Source organism: Schistocerca serialis, chromosome 4, assembly GCF_023864345.2.
Source record: "Schistocerca serialis cubense isolate TAMUIC-IGC-003099 chromosome 4, iqSchSeri2.2, whole genome shotgun sequence".
Taxonomy (NCBI): Eukaryota; Metazoa; Arthropoda; class Insecta; order Orthoptera; family Acrididae; genus Schistocerca; species Schistocerca serialis.
The window spans coordinates 280701108-280722529 of NC_064641.1; positions in this window are offsets into that span (position 1 = coordinate 280701108).

Below are 21422 nucleotides of genomic sequence, written 5' to 3' on the forward strand. Positions count from 1 at the left end.
ACAAGGATCTGTGAACTAGTAATGTACTAAAGGCACTGGGTTGTTGATGTAGCCTTCTCACTCCGTCCCTAACCACCTTCACATCAGGTTGTAGTCGCTGCAGTCTGTTCTAGGATGCCTCTTGATATCTCAGGATATGTTCTTCAAAGACGAATTTTAGGAAGCTATTTTGTTGAGCTGCGTATCTGAGTAATACAGTTCCTGAGACAAGGCCGTGGGTTCGTTTAATGTAACTTGATTTACTTTGTCATTTGTGTGCCATGTCTCTCGCGGCTTTATCGAGTCCGCCATTCTACATCTTCCATTGCAAGACTGCGCTAAAACTCTGGGAAAAGGACAGACCAAGCTGTTTGTTTTATTTTACTTATCCTAGAAGATACTATTATTTTCAGTGAGCGTTTGTCGTTGGACAGTTGTGTGGGTGTTTGAAAGAAATGTGTTGAGAAAATCAGGAAGGGAACGGACCTTGACAAGGATGAAAAAGCTGGGCACTGACGAGAGAGTCGCTCGGGTACTCAACTCCACGAATCTCTCCCTTCTCCATCTTAAACAGAGGCACAGCTCTCTAGCTACCGTCGTTTTAGACGTGACAGAGAAGAGGACAGGCCCTGATAAGGATGAAAAAGCTAAGCCTGGGGCGAAAGGGCTAGTTGGCTATTTCAGACTCAATGATTCTCTTCCCTCCACCTTTTTAAAGAGGAGGAGATCCTTAGCTAGCAGATGAGCTTTCCAGAGCAGTCCTGTGTGGCCATGCGAGGGAGGTATCACACTCTATTTATTTTGTTGGCTCTGAGCACTATGGCTCTGAGCAATATGGGACTTAACATCTGTGGTCATTAGCCCCCTAGAACTTAGAACTACTTAAACCTAACTAACCTAAGGACATCACACAACACCCAGTCATCACGAGGTATTTATTTTGTGATTTACCGTTTTCAATTCTTGTACTTCAGTTTATTTAGTACAAGGAAGTGTTTGGTTACATGTATTTAGTTTTTGGTGGTGTTTTGACGTGCTTAGGAAGATGTAGCTAGGTGACCTTTCAGGATCATGACAGTCAGTCAGAGGTCAGGAACTCGCTTGTAGTTGATTGCTGTCTGAGATCCCTTATGGTAGATTCTGTGAAACAAATCAATCTGCTTGTCAACAGATTTGCCGGCCGTGCGTGGCCGAGCGGTTCTAGGCGCTTCAGTCTAGAACCGCACGACCGCTACGGTCGCTGGTTCGAATCCTGTCTCGGGCATGGATGCGTGTGTTTTCCTTAGCTTAGTTAGGTTTAAGTAGTTCTAAGTTCTAGGCGGCTGATGACCCCAGATGTTAAGTCCCAGAGTGCTCAGAGCCATTTGAACCATTTTTTTGTCAACAGATTTACATCATTTCCTTTTGGCACGTTTTCTGTTGTCATAACGAGTATCTGTGTTGGCATCACTATCTGGTATATATGTTGGTGATTCTCACGCTTTATTGTCACGATGCAGTGCATGTAGCTTGAGATTTTGCACTGAATGAGTGCCTATGTGGTCGGAGAATTTCGGCCCAACTGTGACTTTTCGGAATTTTTAGTTTCCTCGCAAGCACATTGCTTTCTCCCCATTATTGCACCATTGTATGATTATAATGAACAGTAGACAACAGAATGGCATGCCTTCCATGTGTACCTTCTATGAAGGCCAGAGAGTAAGATTCCTTTACATTATTGCAAAGCATTACCTCGAATTCTTGTCAATGATTGATTTTCCTTTCATTTTCAAATAAAGTCTTAATAAACCTAAACCATTGTAATAGAGGACCATTTGACGTGTATTATGAATGTTCTGCTTTCTAATGTAGAGGTATGTTGAAGCGCTCACCCTTGTTCTGAAAAGAAAATAAAAGATTGTCACTTAAAATTCATTTCACCGTTTATCTAAACATAACCCGGAATTCCCGGAATATTCCCCATCCCCCACCTTCTCTAATACGAAAGGGAAAGGGTGCAGCAACGTCAAATTTGAATTATGTGCAATAGATCAAAATGTTGTATGCACTCCACTAAGTAACTGTCCGCAACCTGGCCACTAATTAGACCTTATTCCACTGCGCAAAACCAGCTAACTGGTTCATAGGGTTGTGTTTAGTTGTTATTCCAACCTAATCACTAATGAAGCAGAGAAAGAAAGTGACATATGGGCTTAAAACAAAGATAGGTGAGTTAAATGAGTAAGCATTGATGGGAATTTTCTGTAGAACAGGGGGATGTTAGGATGTGTAGAAATTTGCAAATCTTTTTTAAGATCATCACAATTCTGCTAGTTACAAAATTCCAGCGTTGTATAACAGCATTTCATGACTTCTTTTAGGCGGTTATTTATTCAAGATGATGTGCTCGTGTGATTGTTACAATAAATGGTGTTAAAACTGATATTCCTGCTAATAGCGATATGAACCTTTTATTTGTTGTTTTGTGCTCAGTATTTCTCTTTTCTTCCAATTTGAGAGGGCGGAGAAAGCGATGCATGAGAACCTGAGCGAGTCATGGGCTGTTTAATGGAGATACAAGATGAGGGCGAGGCTGTAAGCCAATACGATGGAGAGGTGGCCAACTTTGACACAATAGGCAGATGTGGAGACATGTATCCCCCTCCTTACAAGAGATGGGGATACATGGAAAGCCCCTGAGAATGGTTAAAATGAAGTCTGACGTAAGAAGCTGCATTCGAGCTCGAGGAAATTACTCAGATCCACTGGAAAAAAAAATGCGTTACGTCAAGGAGATGCATTCACATGCTTATTATTTAATGTAGCACCAGAGAAGGTGATTAGGGAAGCAGGGGCACCATCTTCTACAAGTCAGTGTACATTTTAGCATATGCAGGTAACGTATACATCATAGTACGGACGGTACCAGCAGTGAAAGAAGCTTTTACAGCTTTACGTGAAGCAAGTAAGAAGGTGGGTCTCATGGTAGGTCTCATGAAAATAAAACTAAATACGTGGCTTGTGGAGATGCTTATCAACCCAATACGCCGTCAACTTTCCGTGTGAATGGATACACATTTGAAAGGGTTGATAGCTTCAAGTATCTTGGTTTCACAGTCATTTGCTTTAATGACAACTCACCTGAAATTAAGATTAGGCTGATATAAGCAAGTAAGGCATATTTCGCCTTGAGTAATTTATTCTGGTCAAGACTCTTCATTCGCCTAACAAAGTTCACTATTTATAAAACCCTTGTTAGACCAGTTCTCACTTATGCTTCGGATTTGAGAGGAAAGTTTTGAGGAAAATAAGTGGCCCTCTGTATGACAGAGAACAATAGAGGAAAAGTTACAATGTAGAATTGTACAATATATATGCCGATACTCCCGTAACAAATATCGTACTATCAGGAACAATAAGACGGGCATGTCATGTGGCAAGAATGGGGGAGTCTGAGGTGATGAAGAAGACTCTCTTTGGTAATCCAGGAGGACAAAAAGGACGAGGTCGACCTCGAGCAAGATGGCTTGATGGAGTGTAAGAGGATCTATGGAAGCTCGGGTGCAGAAACTGTAGGAGGGTAGCATGGATGGCGGAAACTCGTTGGGAAGGCCAAGGTTCATCCTGGACTGTAGCGCCACAGAATAAGACACATTTATTATCCTGGGAGTGCAACCTGCACAGATGGAGCCACCAGCTGCTGTCAACAGACACTTCAGGCACTCATCAGCTGAAAAGCTCGTGATAATGTTGTATGGCATTGGATAAAACCCTTGGTGATCACGACACTTCTAATGCAAAAATATTTAATGGGCAACAGGTGGTAGATAAAGAGCTTGTTGATCAGAAAACGACCTCTAAAGAATGTCTTAGAGAAATGGGATTTATATTTGACTTGTTCATTGCAGAGAGTAAGTCTGTCACAGAATCAATGACATAAGGGTCATCGAAAGTTTGGAGTTTAGTGCGATAACCAAATGGAAACAACCAGCAGGAATTGTTAAAAGGGATTGCGAGTCACTGGTGATCGAACATGATCTGATAGTGACGTCCTGTGGGATAAGTACTGATAGTTGTCCGATCAGATCGGTCTTTGTAGGGGTCTATTACTAAAACAGAAAACCATCGAATCAGTTTGCCAACCAATACATAAAGGGGTATTTTGCTGCAAAAACGTGAAACTGAGTTTGAGATGATGGTAGAATGAGTAGCGGCGCTGGCAGAAAAAAGTGAACAAATTTCGTTAAGGAATAAACGGGGCTTAGATCTAACGCAGCCAGTGGCGGCAGGAGAGAACAAAGAGATGTAGTCCCTGTTATTGTTTAAAAAACTCAGTTTGAGATTAGCAGGCGAAACTGGGAGACACTAAACCATTTACAACAAACGCAACCGGATGAAAATGAACTATGTACAAAAGTGCCCTGATTAACAAGTATCTAAGACAGGGATGCAGTCTTTCACCCCTACTCCTCAACGTCTACATCTTAGATGAAAGGACTGGATTAAAAGAAAGGCTCAAGAGTGAAAATAGTCTCACTGATAAGATTAGCTGATGGCTATCTTCCCAGTAAATGCAAGGAAGGATTGCAGTGTCTGATTGATGTAATTAACAGTGTGACAGTTACAGAATATGGATTCAGACTAAACCGAAAAATGGTAAAAGTAATGAGACGTGGGAGAAAACAAAATAGCTAGAAGCTTAACATCAAGATTGGTGATTATGAAGTAGACGAAGTTAAGGAGTTCTGCTACATTGCAAGCAAAGTTCCCCATAATGGACGGAGATCGAGGACATAAAAAGCAAATTGGCAATGGCAAAGTGGATACATCTGTCCAAGACAACTCTACTGATATCAAACATAGGCCTTAATTTGGGGAACAAATTATTGAGTATGTACCTTTGGAGCACAAAACTGTGTAGTAGAGAATCATGGATAGTGGGAAAACCGGAACAAATAGATTCGAAGCGTTTGAAATGTGGTGCTACAGAACGATGCTGAAAACTAGATTGACAGGCAGAAGGAACAGGGTGAAAGTATATGTTTTAAGAAATCAGACATTCCTGGTAGTAGAGGAAGCTGCAGAAGGTAAAAACTACAGGGGGTGACAGAGACTTGAATACATCTTACAAGTAATGTAGAGCATAGGTTGCAAGTGTTACTCAGAAATGAAGAGGTTAGCGCAGAAGAGGAATTCATGATGGGCCGGATCAGACCAGTCAGAAGACTGATCACACACACACACACACACACACACACACACACACACACACACACAAAAGGTAGACCTGCTGGGGATCGCGCCAGTGATAACAATAAGCATAAGCAAAACAGTTTACAGGAACTCAAAAATTTCTAAGAAAGGCTTCGAAATATTCGACATTCCCATGGAACCTGTCGGTTCCTTTTTTCAGAACAGAGCTAGGGTACCAGTGATGATGAACGCCTACAGCGCTTGCTATAGGTACTGAAGTGTTTGTTGTTGCATCTGTGGATGTAAGAATTTGAACATGGCTGTGCTTCAGCATTTGTTCAAGCAAGAGCTTCAATGGATTGAAAATAACGGTCATCCTTTTGCAAAATACAGGTTCATTAAATCTTCACCATGTATTTGACTGTTTTAAAAATGTTGTTCCTCTGAACGTATTGCATGTAGAGTCGCATATTATCTGTATCCAATGTGACAGTCGTTGATTTTGTCTACTACATGTGTGTATAATCCGGTTTATTACCATCTGTTTCAAATGGTGATTATGTTGAAGACACGTACACGTAGTAGACCTGGTCAACGACTTCCACGTTGGTTATAGAAAGTATATGAGTCTACATATAATACCTTCTGACGAAACCATAGTCATGGTTCAATAAACCCGTATACTGCTAACGGTTGGCTATTACGTCTATCCATTTAAGATCTGAGTTGTGACTGGACCTGTCTGAACATTCGTTACCACTTTCATTGGAACATAAAAAAGGAGTTCAAGTGCAGGCACTTAACAGAGGAAGCAGTTGTAGGTACGCAAATTTTGGTAGGCCACTGAATAACATATGACATATTCTACATAGTATATGTGATGCTTCAGAATCGCATACTATTAAGCACTCTAATTTTGGAAAACAACAGTGGTACAAACTACCAGGATCCCATCACCAATGCCAGAGAAATGATGAAATGCAACCAACAGCTAGACAAACGTTATCATATGGCAGGACGTATACATATTTTCATTGCAAAGTTGCCACTGCAGTGATAATGTGAAATTGTTACAGCACTTAAAAATTTATTGGAAGAATTAGGATGTATGTGTCAAAGAAAGATGATAATATGGGATAGTCAGGAGGAAGTTGTCCTCAGAATCGAGGAAACAGTGATCAAATAAACAGGTAACTGGGATTTTCACAAAGCCAGTATAATACACAATGGTTTATAAACATCTGTTGTCGTTAATGGAGTCTGCGTCGGTACAGTGATGGGCGATGGTAATTAAATGAAAGTGCTCCACACAGAAACAATGAACTGCCTGCATATGCAGGGGTAGTACGATTAGCCGGCCCGCACGACGACTACAATCGTAAGATAAAGAATGGAAATGTACGTATTTGATAAGAAGTCAGGATAAAGAGTCAAGAGCGCAAAATGACAAACAGGGTCTATTGCACAAAGATTACCACAGTTTTAAGAAGACAATTAATATAAGGTAGTGTGATGACCCATGTACTCATGACACAAGCAACCGAATCTCTGTGTGGAGAGAAGCTGTGTTCAAGGTCTATTGAGGGTTGCAGAAAATACCCTGTACTTCCATTACAGTCCATGTCAAAAGTGTGGATGTCAGGTTACAGTCACGACATGAAATTGTTTGTTAGTCGTAGATATTAGTAGCGTACTTTTTGTTCGTTCCAGGACAGAGAGTAGACGTGATCTTGTCATATTTCCTTACCTAAGGTGTGATTCTTGATACGAGGGAAAACTGTGCTATGTCAAAAGTAAATATGTACACCATCACATTAACTCTGGAAGGCTGTTTGCCAAAGATTGATCAGAGCGTGAGTCAGCGTTTTGGTAAACTCTGTACTCGAGAAAATACCGTTTTATTGCTTGATTTGAGAAGGCGAATAAGGAGTGCAGAAGGAGAAGATTTGAATGCAATGATTCAGAAAAAAGAGAAAGTGAAATGGAAGATTTTAGATGAAATATTGCATGTGAACCAGAGTTGCTCTCCAAATCAGCAGGGACAATGAGGAGTTGTAGAGTTGTAGATACCAGTTTAGTGTAAAGCCACACCAGAAGTTTTCCGTACAGTTTATCGGATACCACTACTGGTCACTAAAAAAAAAAAAAAGAAAAAAAAAACAGGTCAGAACCCAAACTATGCTAAATGTAATAAACATTGACCGAATAGGGATTTATGAGAAACATTGCAAATGTAAAAGATAAGGTACTTACAAAGTCACAAAGATTATACACAGAGCATAAGTTTTTATAGAATAATTTTTATGTGCATGTTGGACGGTTTCGAGTTAGAAGTGTAGTACATCCGAATTCCATGGCAGTTGAAACCCTGCCCACAAAGAAATCACGTATTTCATTCCATGTGCAATTTAAATTTAGTACGGAGGAACAGAATGTTCTGATAGGATTTCTGGAAAAATTCTAAATTAACTAATTCATGTTTTTTGCTCTCTGTTGAAATCGTTCTTTAAGAGTTGTTTTAGTCTAACGGTAAGTAATCTGGTAGTTCGCCTCTGAGTTACTTCGAAGTCTTCCTTTAATCCGACCTGGTGTGCGTCCCAAACGCTATAACAGTACTCAAAAATGAGTATAACGGTACTCAACAATGGGTCGCATAGGCATCCTATAGGCGGTCTCCTCTACAGCTGATCCAAACTTCCCTAAAATTCTCCCGATAACCCCTAGTCGACCATTGGCTTTCCCTACAACAATCCTTACATTCTCATTCCATTTCATATTGACTTATAACGTTATAACTAGATATTTAACCGAAGTCACTATGTCAAACACGACACTACCAATACTGTACTCGAACTCGTCTTGTTAATTTACACTTGCGCACGTTAGAGTACACTGTTATTAAATTTTTGTATTATTCAAACATAGTCATTGGTTACAATATACCACAGTAGTGTAGGGGAATTTAACACGAACAATTTTATATAGGACCCCTTTGGTCTATGAAGTCGGGATACAACCTCAAACAGGCCTACGAAAAGTACTTAATTACTTGAACGTCGCGCGAGTACTTCATTATTCCCGCGCTTACTCCGTCCAGATTATTATTCCTAGAGAAAAGGACCTTTCTTGTAGGAAATTTAACGTAGTTTCATGTTGTACTGCGATACGTTTTCGCTTTACTCCGTCCAGATTATTATTCCTAGAGAAAAGGACCATTTTTGTAGGAAATTTAACGTAGTTTCATGTTGTACTGCGACATGTTTTCACTGGAGGGTGCAGTTTGCGAATTATTGAAGAAAAACATGCAAAATTAATACTAAATATGTTCTATCTCAGAAACGATAAAAACCCCAACACCATCCATTAAATTAATGGAGAGCATGAAAACTCGGCAATAAATTTATCTAGATACCACAATTGCTTAACATTGCAAGATAACATGTAAATATATGCTTGAAATAAGCCTTTGCGGATGTGAAAAGCTGGTACATTAATAAGCGGTGTAACCGCAAGAATGTTGAATGCAAGCATGCAAACGTGCATTCATTGTGTTTTACAGGTATCGGAATTCTGTTTGTGTGGTAGATTTCCATGGCTGTTGTACTTGGGCGGTCAATAGAGTGACGGTTAATACTGCTTGTGGATGACGGTGGAGTTGTCGTTCGATGAACTCCCACTTGTGCTCGACTGGAGACAGATGTAGTGACCGAGCATGCCAGGGCAACATGTCGACACTCTGTACTATGCTGCCATACGAAATCGCATCCCAGATCATAACTCCAGGTATAGGCCCAATGTGTGTAGCACTCAGACCGGCTGGTTGTAGGCTCTTAACTGGCCTACTCCTAACCAAGACACGGCCGTTACTGACACCGAGACAGAACAAGCTCCCGTCAGCAGACACGACAAGCTCTACCTTGGCCTTCAATTAGCAGTGAAATCACTGAATTCACAAATCGTGGTGGTTCGGGGTCAGAGGAATGCACGCTACAGGGTTTCTCGCTCGGTGCCGTCCTTAAGTAATCGATTACAAACAATTCACTGTGTCACTGCAGATGCAGAACGGTGTGCCATTGCCACAGCCGAACACGACGGGCTTCTCTCTCAGTAGTTCAACGAGGCCATCCGGAGCCCGGTCTTTTTGCGACCGTGCATTCCCTTGACTGCCGCTGCCGGCAATATCGTACGGTGGCTGCGTTCCTGCCAAGTCTCTCCACAGTATCGCAGAAGGAACATACAGCTTCTCGTAGTCCTATAACACGACCTCATTCAGACTCAGGGAGGAGCCGATAAAGGAGTCTTTTTCACGTTAATGGCTTTCCGAAGGAACATCAACTCACCAAGTTTAGTCTGAAAGGTAACAACCGCTCACAAGCGCTACAGCGTGTATTAAAAGCAAACCTGATTTCATTCTTCATAGTGGCAGTGCTAACGTCATTCTCACGCGAATGGCGCGAAATCTGAACAGATATCAGTTTTCAGATATAGGATGACACTACCAGCATTCGTTTATGTCGCCCAATTCCTTCTTGGCGTTGCGATTTTTTCACGTCAGTGCACTGTTCTTGATTGTATGAGAGTGATAGTACACAAATCAACACAAGTTTTGCATCACCTCTGTTCCGAGAGTTCCGGAACCGGTAAAGAAAATTGGGATAGAGATGAACATAAATTCCATTTCGTCCGTCTTATTGCTCATAAAAACCACACAATGCATTTTGTAGCACAATACAGGGAGACATTCAGCGGCTGTGGTCCAGACTGCTGTACACAGCGGTACCTCTAATACCCAGTAGCACGTCCTCTAGCACTGATGCATGCCTGTATTCGTCGTGGCGTACTATCCACAAGTTCATCAAGGCACTGTTGGTTCAGATTGTCCCATTCTTCAACGGCGGTACGGCATAGATCCATCATAGTGGTTGGTGGGTCACTTTGCCATAAACAGCCCTTTACCATCCATCCCAGGCATGTTCGATAGGGTTCATGTCTGGAGAACATTCTGGCCCCTAGTCGAACGATGTCTTATCCTAAATGAAGTCATGAAACAGATGTGCACGATGGGGGCGCCAGTTGTTAATGAAGACGAATTCCTCGCGAATATGATGCCGATATGGTTGCACTGTCGGTCGGAGGATGATATTCACGTATCGTACAGACGTAACAGCGCCTTCCATGACCACTAGCGGCTTGCGTCGTCCCGACATAATGCCACCCCAAAAAAGCAGGGAATGTCCACCTTGCTGCACTCGCTGGACATTATGTCAAAGGCCTGACCGGGTTGCCTCCAAACACTTCTCCGACGATTGTCTGGTTGAAGGCGTATGCGACACTCATCGACGAAGAGAACGTGATGCCAATCCGGAGTGGTCCTTTCGGCATGTTGTTGGGCTCATCTGTACCGCGCTGCATGCTGTCGCGGTTGCAAGGAGGGACCACGCCATGGACTTCGGCAGTGAAGTTGCGCATCATGCAGCCTATTTCGCACAGTTTTGAGTCGTAACACGACGACCTGTGGCTGATCGAAAAACATTATTCAACATGGTGGCGTTGCTGTCAGGATTCCTCCGAGCCATAATCCGTAGGTATTGGTCATCCACAGCAGTAGTAGCCCTTTGGCGGCCTGATCGACGCATGTTCAAAAATGGTTCAAATGGCTCTGAGCACTATGGGACTTAACAGCTATGGTCATCAGTCCCCTAGAACTTAGAACTACTTAAACCTAACTAACCTAACGACAACACACAACACCCAGGCGACGCATGTCATCGACAGTTCCTGTCTCTCTGTATCTCCTCCATGTCCGAACAACATCGCTTTGGTTCACTCCGAGTCGCCTAGACCCATTTCTTCTTGAGAGTCCTTCCAGGCACACGGATGCGATCGAAACGCGGTATTGATCGTCTAGGCATGATTGAACTACAGATAACTCGACCCGTGTACCAACTTCCGTGTACCAAATTCCCTCCGTCTAATAGACGCTGCTAATGCACGGTTGTTAACATCTTTGGGCGGGTTTAGTGACATCTCTGAACAATCAAAGCTACTTTGTCCGTGATACAATATTCATAGTCAACGTCTATCTTGAGGAGTTCTGGGAACCGTGATGATGCAAGCCTTTTTTTTTTTTTTTTTAATGTGTGCAGAGAGTGGCAGTAGTGTTTATTGGAACTCCTTTCCATTGTACCCTCCTCTGTGCTCTACATCATGTCTATGGTATAATAATGGAAATAGCGACTGGTCTTCTTGTAATGTAGACTATAAAATAACCCGTGTAACTACCTCCTAATTACATAAAAGCGAGCGGAGGATAGAATAAGAACCTTTGTAATGATAGCTTCACTGTTTTGTAAGGTTTTATGTCGTAAGTGTGCATGCTACAACAGCTGTAAGATTCTGGCCGAGAGGGATAAACAGGGAAAGATTGACTGTAGCACTATGTGTTGCGATCCGGTCACCAGTAGCGGCTGTGGTCTTCTTATGGTCAATTGAATGGTGATCCACTGCGAGAAGGGATCGCCCACTAATTGTGCTACTTGGGTTTTGATATAACAGACGGTGGTTGGCCGAGCTACGGCACCTGAGCTATGATGTTGCCAGCACGGACAGACAGAAAATTCCATTGTACACTTTACACAGCTTTTTCGAGGGATTCAAATAGAACTATTGGTTACCAGCCTGTGTTGCTTTCGAGAACTCACCAAATAATGTATCATAGTAACACAAAATTGTGACAGCTTAATGTTAAATTGCTAACAAACAAAAATGAGCAAGTAGGAAATTAATTTTGAAATACATTTTTTTTCATGAAACTGGACACAAGACGGCAAACATCGCCAAAAAATTCGCAAGGTTGCCAAAAACGGGTTTTCGTAAATGACTAAAAAGCTGCAGTTCCGATCGAAGCTCCATTCGGTTCCACAGAAAAAATTTACTCAAAAAATTTCAGCGCTTCGTTTCTGTAACAGTTGTTTTCGTGACTTTACAATTGAGATTATTAGTTAGAAAAAAATACTCCCAACAGAAGTGCAAGTTTTTCGAAGTCATTTTTTGACCCTCACAGTTAATAAAATCATAAAAATTACTAAATAGCGTAGTAGCAGAACTGTTTCCGAAGACAATAATTCTAATACCGTTAATGTAGGGCCATCTGATGAGAACATCTAGCAAATTATCTATAGGGCCTTTCTTTTCAAATAGCCGATATATTTCGAAGAACAATTAAAATTTTTTTTATTAAATTTGTAAACAACTACGTTTTTCTCTTAGTTCGGGTTATAGTCACAGTAGAAGTTGGTACGGAACCTAAATGTTAACGAGCTATAGCGAACGAGATATTTTAGTTAGTTTAGGGGACTGATGACCTCAGATGTTAAGTCCCATAGTGCTTGGGGCCATTTGAATTTAACATTTTTTTTTTACTACATCTTTCTTCTTTACAATGTCTCTGTCGAAGCTAAGAGTTTTTACTTATTTAAGAAAATCATTTTTAGCAACTTACTTAGTAGAATTTTCGTCCATATTCACGATCTTCGATCGAGTTTCGCGCAAAGGGAACAATACTTAAAATTTAATTTCCTATACACTTATATTTTTTGTTTCCAGATAATAATTTCTTTGCTAACTTGTTCATAATGCTTGGGCTAATAAGGACTATCATTTGCCGACCCGATCAAATTTTCCTCGCTTATTCCCTTGTACAGACATAACTCAGCAATTTCTATGAAGGGCGTTTCAACTGTTTCTACTTATGGATTTTGTGCAACCCGCAGTGCCTTCAAATACCACGTGTATGATTTTTATATTCTCTCGCTCACTTCACATAAACTGTTAGAGCTGCATAAAAATGAACAGGATCTTTTTGTAGGAAATTTAATATATTTAAATTTTATAATGAGATACATTTTCGCTAAATCCCGTAATTTTCGTATTATTTAAGAAAACATACAGAAGTGGCCTTCTAGCGCGTTTTTATTCAATAACTCGAAAGCGTGATATCCAGTGAAAACCCGTTATAAAATTTAACTGCATTAAATTTCCTGCAAAAGGATCCTGTTCCTTTTTCCAGTTGGACTAGTAGTTACATGTAGTGAACGAGAGCCTACTAAAATCTCACACGTGGTTTTTGAAGGTGTTGTAGTTTGAATAAAACCCATAGGTAGGGTCAGCTGAATGACTTTGTACACTTTACAGTAATTTTTTTCTATTAAATCTTTATGTACTGATCAGAATAGCCGCGGTGATGATCATAATAATTTCGTCACATTTACTTTCATTCACAATGCAGATACTTGGCTCAGCGATAATTTTAAATATGACCGTTACCTAATTGCTCACGAAGGCTTTTGATGTTCGCGCCCTAGAGTGGAGGTCATTCACACAGTGACTCGAGCGGAGGATAACGTACCCGCTGCTCGCACAATGTTGGGACGGCAGCGGTGTTTCAGAAACTGAGTGAATTAATGCACCATTGTGCGAAGTGTTATTCATCAGCCGCATTAGCAATGGAACGGCGTGGGAGGCGCCACAGGTGCGGGCGTGCTGTCCTCCTCGGGGAGGCGAAGCCTTGATTAAAACCTGGCGGCGCGGCGGGCGCTCAGCTTAGCTGTTGCGGATTCCCCGCCGCCACCTCTATTAAATTCCCCAGTGCAAAGTACATAATTTCTGCGAAGCGCCTTGTAAAAGATAGCTACAGTGATTGTGCAGAAGGGAGACTGCGGAGGGCTGAGTCCACGGGCTACGGTCGTAATAACTCCTTCATTGGTGTGTTAATGGAATCTGTAACTTTAATGTGGGATCAAAGGAAGCTGCGAGCATTGAACTTAGCAGCTTCTTGCCACTGATTCGCATCAAAACTTCTGGCGACCTCCTTCATTTACCTGTGCTGTTCCTTAATTCAGTGTATACGTTTCTGTCCGTGTCTCATGACTAATGTACTGTGCAGCATTCACGACATTTAAATGTAATAGGCAGTGTGTTACAATTGCGGGTCTTTTGAGGGGAGAGTGTATGGAGGACGTCTTACACAGGATTCTGTACTAGGTTTTTATGACATTTAATATTTTTTGGTTCTGTTATTATGTGGACACTGCACCAACGCAAAATATCAATACACTGACGTACGTTCGAATGCAGGAGAAGGAAATGATCAACGACTCTGTAAGCCTTACACTAATGACCTTCCCTGTTCCAACTAAAACGTGTTGTGTCTATAAGCGAAGCAAAGTCATTGTTCAAGTCTGCTGTCACTATCACTAGTTAATGAAATTGTCTGTATTGATTGCTATTATACTCATTTTTTTTCTTTTCTAATATACCTTAACCCAGTTTTGACAGCAGCCACCATCAGAATCTCTCTTATAAAGAGAAAAAATGAGGAATAATATTTCTACGATGATTACAATAGTACATTGTATAAAAACAGGATGAAGACGTATTACATTTGAAAAAATTTGATACACTGTATCTCGTCAGTTACATGAACAATTGTACCGTGACTAGCGTTGTTCAATGAGACAACTTGCCTCAAATAACACTCTGCCGCACTTACGCGGCGTTAAAAGCAATATCAATTGTCAATGTTAAATACAAAAGAAATACGGCCATTTCATAAAAGCAAAAATAACGAATTAGACTTGTCATGCTAGCAGGAACTGGCAGGAACTTTGCAATCAGATTTAGAGAGAACGCGTACGATCGAAACAAAAGTGCCCTCGGTAACCATCTTAACATCGATAAGCATAAAATAGGCCATATGCAAGATGGTATAGAAACCTTATACAAGGCACTTATAAGCTACTACCTGGATATGAAAATCTTTGTTCAGGGCGAGGAAGAACCACAGCGCTTCCTTAACTAAAAAAATTTATTTCTGACTGAACTGGTATTTCGAAATTTTCCGAATCAATTAGCGTAGCAGTGTGGTGTGTGTGGTGGGCTAGGACGAGGAATCTGCTTGCCTGTCGTCATTCGTGGGTGCGTCGGTAGTCCGCCCCTGCAGATGTGGCCACGTTTGCAGTGTCAACATCAGAAGGAAACACATCAGCCGCAAGACGGCGACAGTACCAAAGCATACAGTTCCTTCCACGTCAATAATTTAAAGCTTTGCTTTGTATTTTAATGTAAAGTTATTATTTTTTATATCCTCTATTTACGAAAATGAAAGGAAGTAGAAATATATCCTTGCAAAACTTACAGTAGAGACTGTTACGTTAAGCTCTGCCTTGTGTAACATTATGTCTATAAAACTGTCCATTTTAAATTTTACAGATTAAATTTTATAAAATGATTGTATGCTTAGTATGTGACGTAATTTTCACTATTTTCATAGATTATTGTTTATGTAATGACTGTATGCTGAATGTGTAGATGTTATGTTGAATTTTAGCCTGACAATTCGAAGTCCTTACATTTTTTACTTTTATGAAGTGACTACATGTTTCGTATTTATCATTGAGAAATCGCATTGATTTCAACACCACGTAAACGCCAAATAAGACAGGCTGTCTCACTAACAGGACTAGTTATGGTACAAATGTATATGTAACTGATGGTATATACCGTATCGAGTTTTTAAAAGTAGTATGTCTTCATACTGTTCTTAAAGAGTACATTATTGTAATTAATGTAGAACTATTTCTCTCATTTTTTCTATTTATCTAACAAATTCAGATGACGGAAACGCGTTAAGGTGTATTAAAAAATATAGAATAGTGATCAAGATAGACAATTATATTAAATACATCCAGCTTCGAAAATACACCAGAAAACCAATAACAAATAACAGAATCCTGCTAATTAGAGTCCGTTTCTTGGGGAAAAATTATTGACATTTCCGTGTAGCACGAGAAGTGGTTTCAGTTATCAACTCGAAAAATTAAATTTACGATATTACTTTCGTTTATTTGTTTGCACGTTCATGTCTTACTGACAGACAATGAAATCCCCATGCCACAGTACCATAGTAAGTCGCTAATTGAACCAAAACGCAATGCTACATCAAATTCACAAAGCGACTATGTTATTTCATATGTCTTCACCCATATTCATACTTATATCTCAGACTCAAACGTCAGCCCAGTTTTTACCATTTCGGTGTATTTTACTTCTCCGTAATATAGTGTATGTACTTCCCATTCACCCTCCTTTCGATAGTATTTAGTCACGCTGAAGGGAAATGAAATTATAACAGACATTTACGGCCTGATCTCAAATCGCAATCGCCTTCGGAAGTAGTCCATTTGAATCCACACCTAGCAATCAAATACGCGAGGAGTAGTCATCAAGTGTTGGAAAAATAATGTAAGATAACGAGTTTTTTTATTGTTTGCAGGTATATGTGTGCAATGCTAGTTCACAACGAAATAATCGCAACGCAGTGCCCTAGTATGCCCACTGATGAGTTAAAAATTAAGTAATCTTTCTTTTCGAGATTGTAATTAAAACTTTATAGCTACTTCTAGTATGAGATACCGCATATCTGAAAGAGGTTTGTAATTTATATTTATACCGAATACTTCATAGAGTTAAGCAAAATATTTTAGTTACAGGGAATGTTTTACGTTGAAACTTACTGGCAGATTAAAACTGTGTGCCGTACCGAGACTCGAACTCGTGACCTTTGCCTTTCTCGGGCAAGTGCTCTACCAACTTTTTTTAAAAATTTTTTTAAAGGTGTACTAGATCAGGGGGCAGAGTGGGCAGGTGTCGTACTTGGAGGCATGGCCACGGTGTCCCCATCTCCTGAGAGGATGAGGGAGAGGCAGCAGGAAGGAAAGGTACATGTATGAAATTTTTTTTATCAGCTTTTTATCAATTTATTTATATAATTTTAATGTCCCAGAAATAAATCATATATGAAAAAGAAAGGAAAGAAGTATAGGGCCGAAGTGACATCCTCGTCACTTCACTGGGAGTAATATCCTATTCCTCGAAACAACCTAAACCTGAGACTCCCCACCGCTTCGAGGGGTCATGAAACATGCTATCTAGAAAGTTCGCAAAGTGTGTTTTACATTAAGAGTGGCGTCTGATGATTTCATGTTGTTCTAGTAGATAATGCCAATAGTCCATGCCCGATATCAAGGTCCGCGAGAGCACGTAGTGCGATGCGTGTCCTCCAATCTAGTGGATTGCTGATGTTTTCTATGAGGGGAAAAAGACAGAGTCAGGGAAAAATAAAGCGTCCGTCGTGATCGTGGATGCGTCTGTGCGTCGGAGGAGTGCCATGATGCGTTGCGTCAGCCGCCAAACATCCTCTGCCTCACCTTACTGCATAGAATGTTCGTCGGTGTCCTGCATGCCACATATAAGGCAGAGCGGGGAATCTACGATGCGAATGTCGTACAATCGTTGGGGGTTGACTGTCTTGCGGCTGATTAATGTATACCATGACGATCTCGCTGCTGTGGTGAGGAGAGGCGTATGGACAGCTCGCCAAATCTGTCGCCAGTCATATGTTGGGTATTTCAGTTCGACAACATTGCTACCATGATGACGCCGCAAGTATCGATATATCTCACGGGTAGTGGGGATTCTTGTAGAAGGTATCTCTAACTGAAATAACTAAAATCAACAAAGAATCGCCCAACGTGAGAAAAAGAGGGCGATATTGTGCCTACCGCCACCGGCGGTTGAAAGGACGGGGGAAGAAGCTCGTCCAGAATCACAGACGTTATGGCGTGTTGCCGTTGGTTCCAAGTTCGTAGCGTCGCTCGCAGGTATAGAGCTAGAGCCTTGTTCCGCACATTCGTGAGACTAAGTCCTCCAGAATGGCGTGGGAGAGTTAAAGTCTCGTATTTCATGTTAAACAACATTCCTTGGCTGACATAGTATCCAAAGGCCGCCATTAATCTGTCAGCAATACCATGTGGCATTGGTAGTACCTGTGCCATGTGCGGCAGTCGCGAGTCCAGATGAACATTAGTGTATTCCACGCTTTGGAGCAGGTCGTGCGTTCGGAGTGAATTGTTGCGTATGTGCAGTCGGACGTGCTGGAGAAGACGTCGATAACTAGCCGCCGTTGATTGCCGTAACGATCGGGTGAACAATGCACCTAAGCATCGCAAGATGTCTACCGTCGTAAACGGACGGTGTAGAGCGTCCATCCCTCGACCGACGTGCATGATCTTGGTTTTATTCATGTTGACCCTGCTTCCCGCAGCTACCCCGTACGTAGTAAGAAGGGTAACCACTTTACTTACTTCGTTCTCCGACCGGAGGAGTATCGTCAAATCGTCGGCATATGCACGACACGTGAAGGAGCACGCACGGAGTCGGACGCCTGTAAGAGTCCGCCTAAGAGTCCACATCAATGGTTCGAGCGCTATTGCAAACAGCATGATCGACAAGGGAGATCCTTGCCTAACTAGGAATCGTTCCTACCTCCCTGCCATTGACTCTCAACGTCGAAGAAGCGCCGCGAAGGAGGCGCACGAGGACGGTAATAAAATCCTGAGGTATCGCCATGCGTCGCATTGTCGAGTCAACGAAATCATGGTTGATCCTGTCAAAGGCGCGATCAAAATCCACCGATACGAACACAGCTCGCATGCGAGAAGCTTCCGTCAGGAAAATTATGTCACGGTATTCGCGTAGGATAGCATGGATGTTGCTCCATACCCCTAGACAAGCCTGGTCTGGTAGTTTTGTCTTGGATATTACAGTCTTGACCCTTGCCGCCAACATTCGGGCAAAGATCTTATAGTCAGTATTGAGCATTGTGAGCGGTCTACATTGATGGGCGCTGACACTCGCTGTCGATATTGGTATTGGTATAAGAAGTCCCGCCATGAACTACGACGGAACGTCCGTGTCAGGGCTCAATACCTCATTACACATCAACATCCACTGGTACATATTTATATCCGCAAATGTGCGATAAAATTAGAGTGTCAATCCGACTGCCCCAGGGGATGTATGCACCGCACCCTTCGTGAGTGCCCTCCGTATGTCAGCTTCCGTTAGGGGTTCCAATAACGCCTCTGCATCTGGACCATCCACCTCCGTTTGCATCTCCGAGTGCCCGTCGGCGTCCTAGTGAAAAGGAGGCGGTAATGCTCCAGAAACCCAGCAGCAATGTCCTGTTGTGACGTCAAGGGCGACCACCGTCATCATGGAGCACTGTGATCAAGGATAGACGATTGCGCGCATGTCCCTTGGACACATGATGCATGCTAATACTTTCTCCATCGACGTTGTCCAAGCACCGAGCACGGATCGAAAGTCCCTCCAGTCGACGTGTCATGATCGATAAAATGCACGCCTGAACGCGATGGACTTCCGCTTGACGCTCGGACGATGGGGCCCTGCAGGACAGGTCGCGAAGCACCATGTAGTAATAATCAAGTGTATCTCGGAGATATTTCGCTTTTTACTTGCCATACGTTACGAGAGCTCTTCGTATCGCCGGTTTTGCACATTGCAGCCACCATGCAGCGGCAGACGGTGAGTGCATGTCTGCCATGTTTCTTCGATCCGCTGGCGACATTCGAGATCCACCAATAAGGATGAATTAAGTTTCCGTGAACTACGACTCCGCCAGACCCGCTGCCGTGGGTGGGTTAACGTGCATATATATGCAAGGTGATCCGTAAAATCTGTGGGCGAACGTTCAGCAGCCAATACGTGATCCCTTAAACTGTCAGAAACATAAATGCGATCTAGCATGCTCGCTGAGTGGCTAGTAAAATACGTGTAGCCCCCTCGCTGCCCATGGATCTTTTCCCACGTGTTCATTAGTGCCACGTCCCGGCAGATCGTGTTCAATGCGTGGCAGGAGCTGAAATTAGGAGTTTGATCGTTCGGTGTGAGAACGCAGTTCAAATCTGCCCCCCCCCCCCCCACCAAGATGTGGTTATACCTCCCATGGAATAGGGGGGAAATCTCCTCCGAGTAGAACCGTGTTCGCGCCTGTCGATTGTCAGATCCGGAGGGTGCGTAGATGTTGACGATACAAATGCCGTTCACGGTCAAAGCCAAACCCCGAGCCGAAGGGAAGTAATCGAGGTCACACGTCGGAATCCCTTCCCGGACTATTATCGCTGTGCCACGTCCTCCATCTGGGGTCGGCACTAGATAAGTGTCGTAACCATGCACGTCGGGAAAAGCAGCATTGCAGGTTTCCTGCACCAGCAGAATATCAACGTCTGTCCCGTAAATCATACCCCAGAAAAGTTGCATCTTTGCATGCGAATGTGAGGTGTTAATGTTCACTGTGCCCACCTTATATGCTTGGTCCGTTGTCGTTGTCATGTTCGTGTCATGTCATTGTGAACCCCAAGGGCGTTAGTCCACTATTCGTGTTCAGAGGGGTGCCCGCCAACGAGTTGTTTTCGTTCCGTGGTGTGCATGCTGTAAGTGAGTTATCATCAATTGGGGGTTGACAATTCCTGTATGTCTTCGAGTGGTTCCGCCCAGTCGCAGTGGCCATCAATCCCAGAAACGTCCTCTGATGTATTTCGATGTGGCTGCCGGGACATTGGTGTCCCTGACTCCTCCGTCGGTAGCGCTGGGTCAGTCGGTGTCAATGAAGAGGGACCGTCTGAAAGGCAGGACATCCGGTCACCATCTGAAGGAATCCTGTCAGCTTCATCTAAAGGCACGTGTTCCGTGTCAGACAGTTCTTCGGCTAGGATAACTTCCGTGTCCCCTGGGCTAGGGGGAGACGTGTCACCCTAACTATGGCGACGCTTTTTGCGACGCTTCGGCGATCGCTGTTTGCGTGCTCTGCCCTCTGCTGCCATAGGCGACGCCTCACTTTGTTGGTCGATCGTTCGTTGGTCCGTTGCCGGAGCCACTGTCTCGACCTCTACTTCCACGCCGCGGGCTACATGTGTGTGTTCGGAAGGTTCCTCCCTCATCTGACGTGACGTGGTTCTAGGGTCATACTCCGTGTCAATTCCATGCTCCCCTAACTCGGTCTGTTCTTGCATAAACTCGTCCTTGTCACGCTCCGAACTTAGCAACACCTCCAGGTGGGCAACCGACACGTACGTCATCGGCAGTTGCGTGGGAACTTCTCGCTGTGACGCTTCTCCGTGTGGTAGTTGCACTACGCAGCGTTGTAGACACTCCGGATATGTCCTTCTCCACAACAGCCAGAACGTGGCTGGCCATCGTAAATCACAATAGCTCGACATCCTCCAGTGTATAAATAAGAAGGGATATATTTGTGAATGACGATCCGCACCTGTCTGACGCCGTTTAGCACAGGATAGGTGCTAAAACTTGCCCAGCGTTCAGATGTAAGACTAAGTCCTGTTCCATATGGT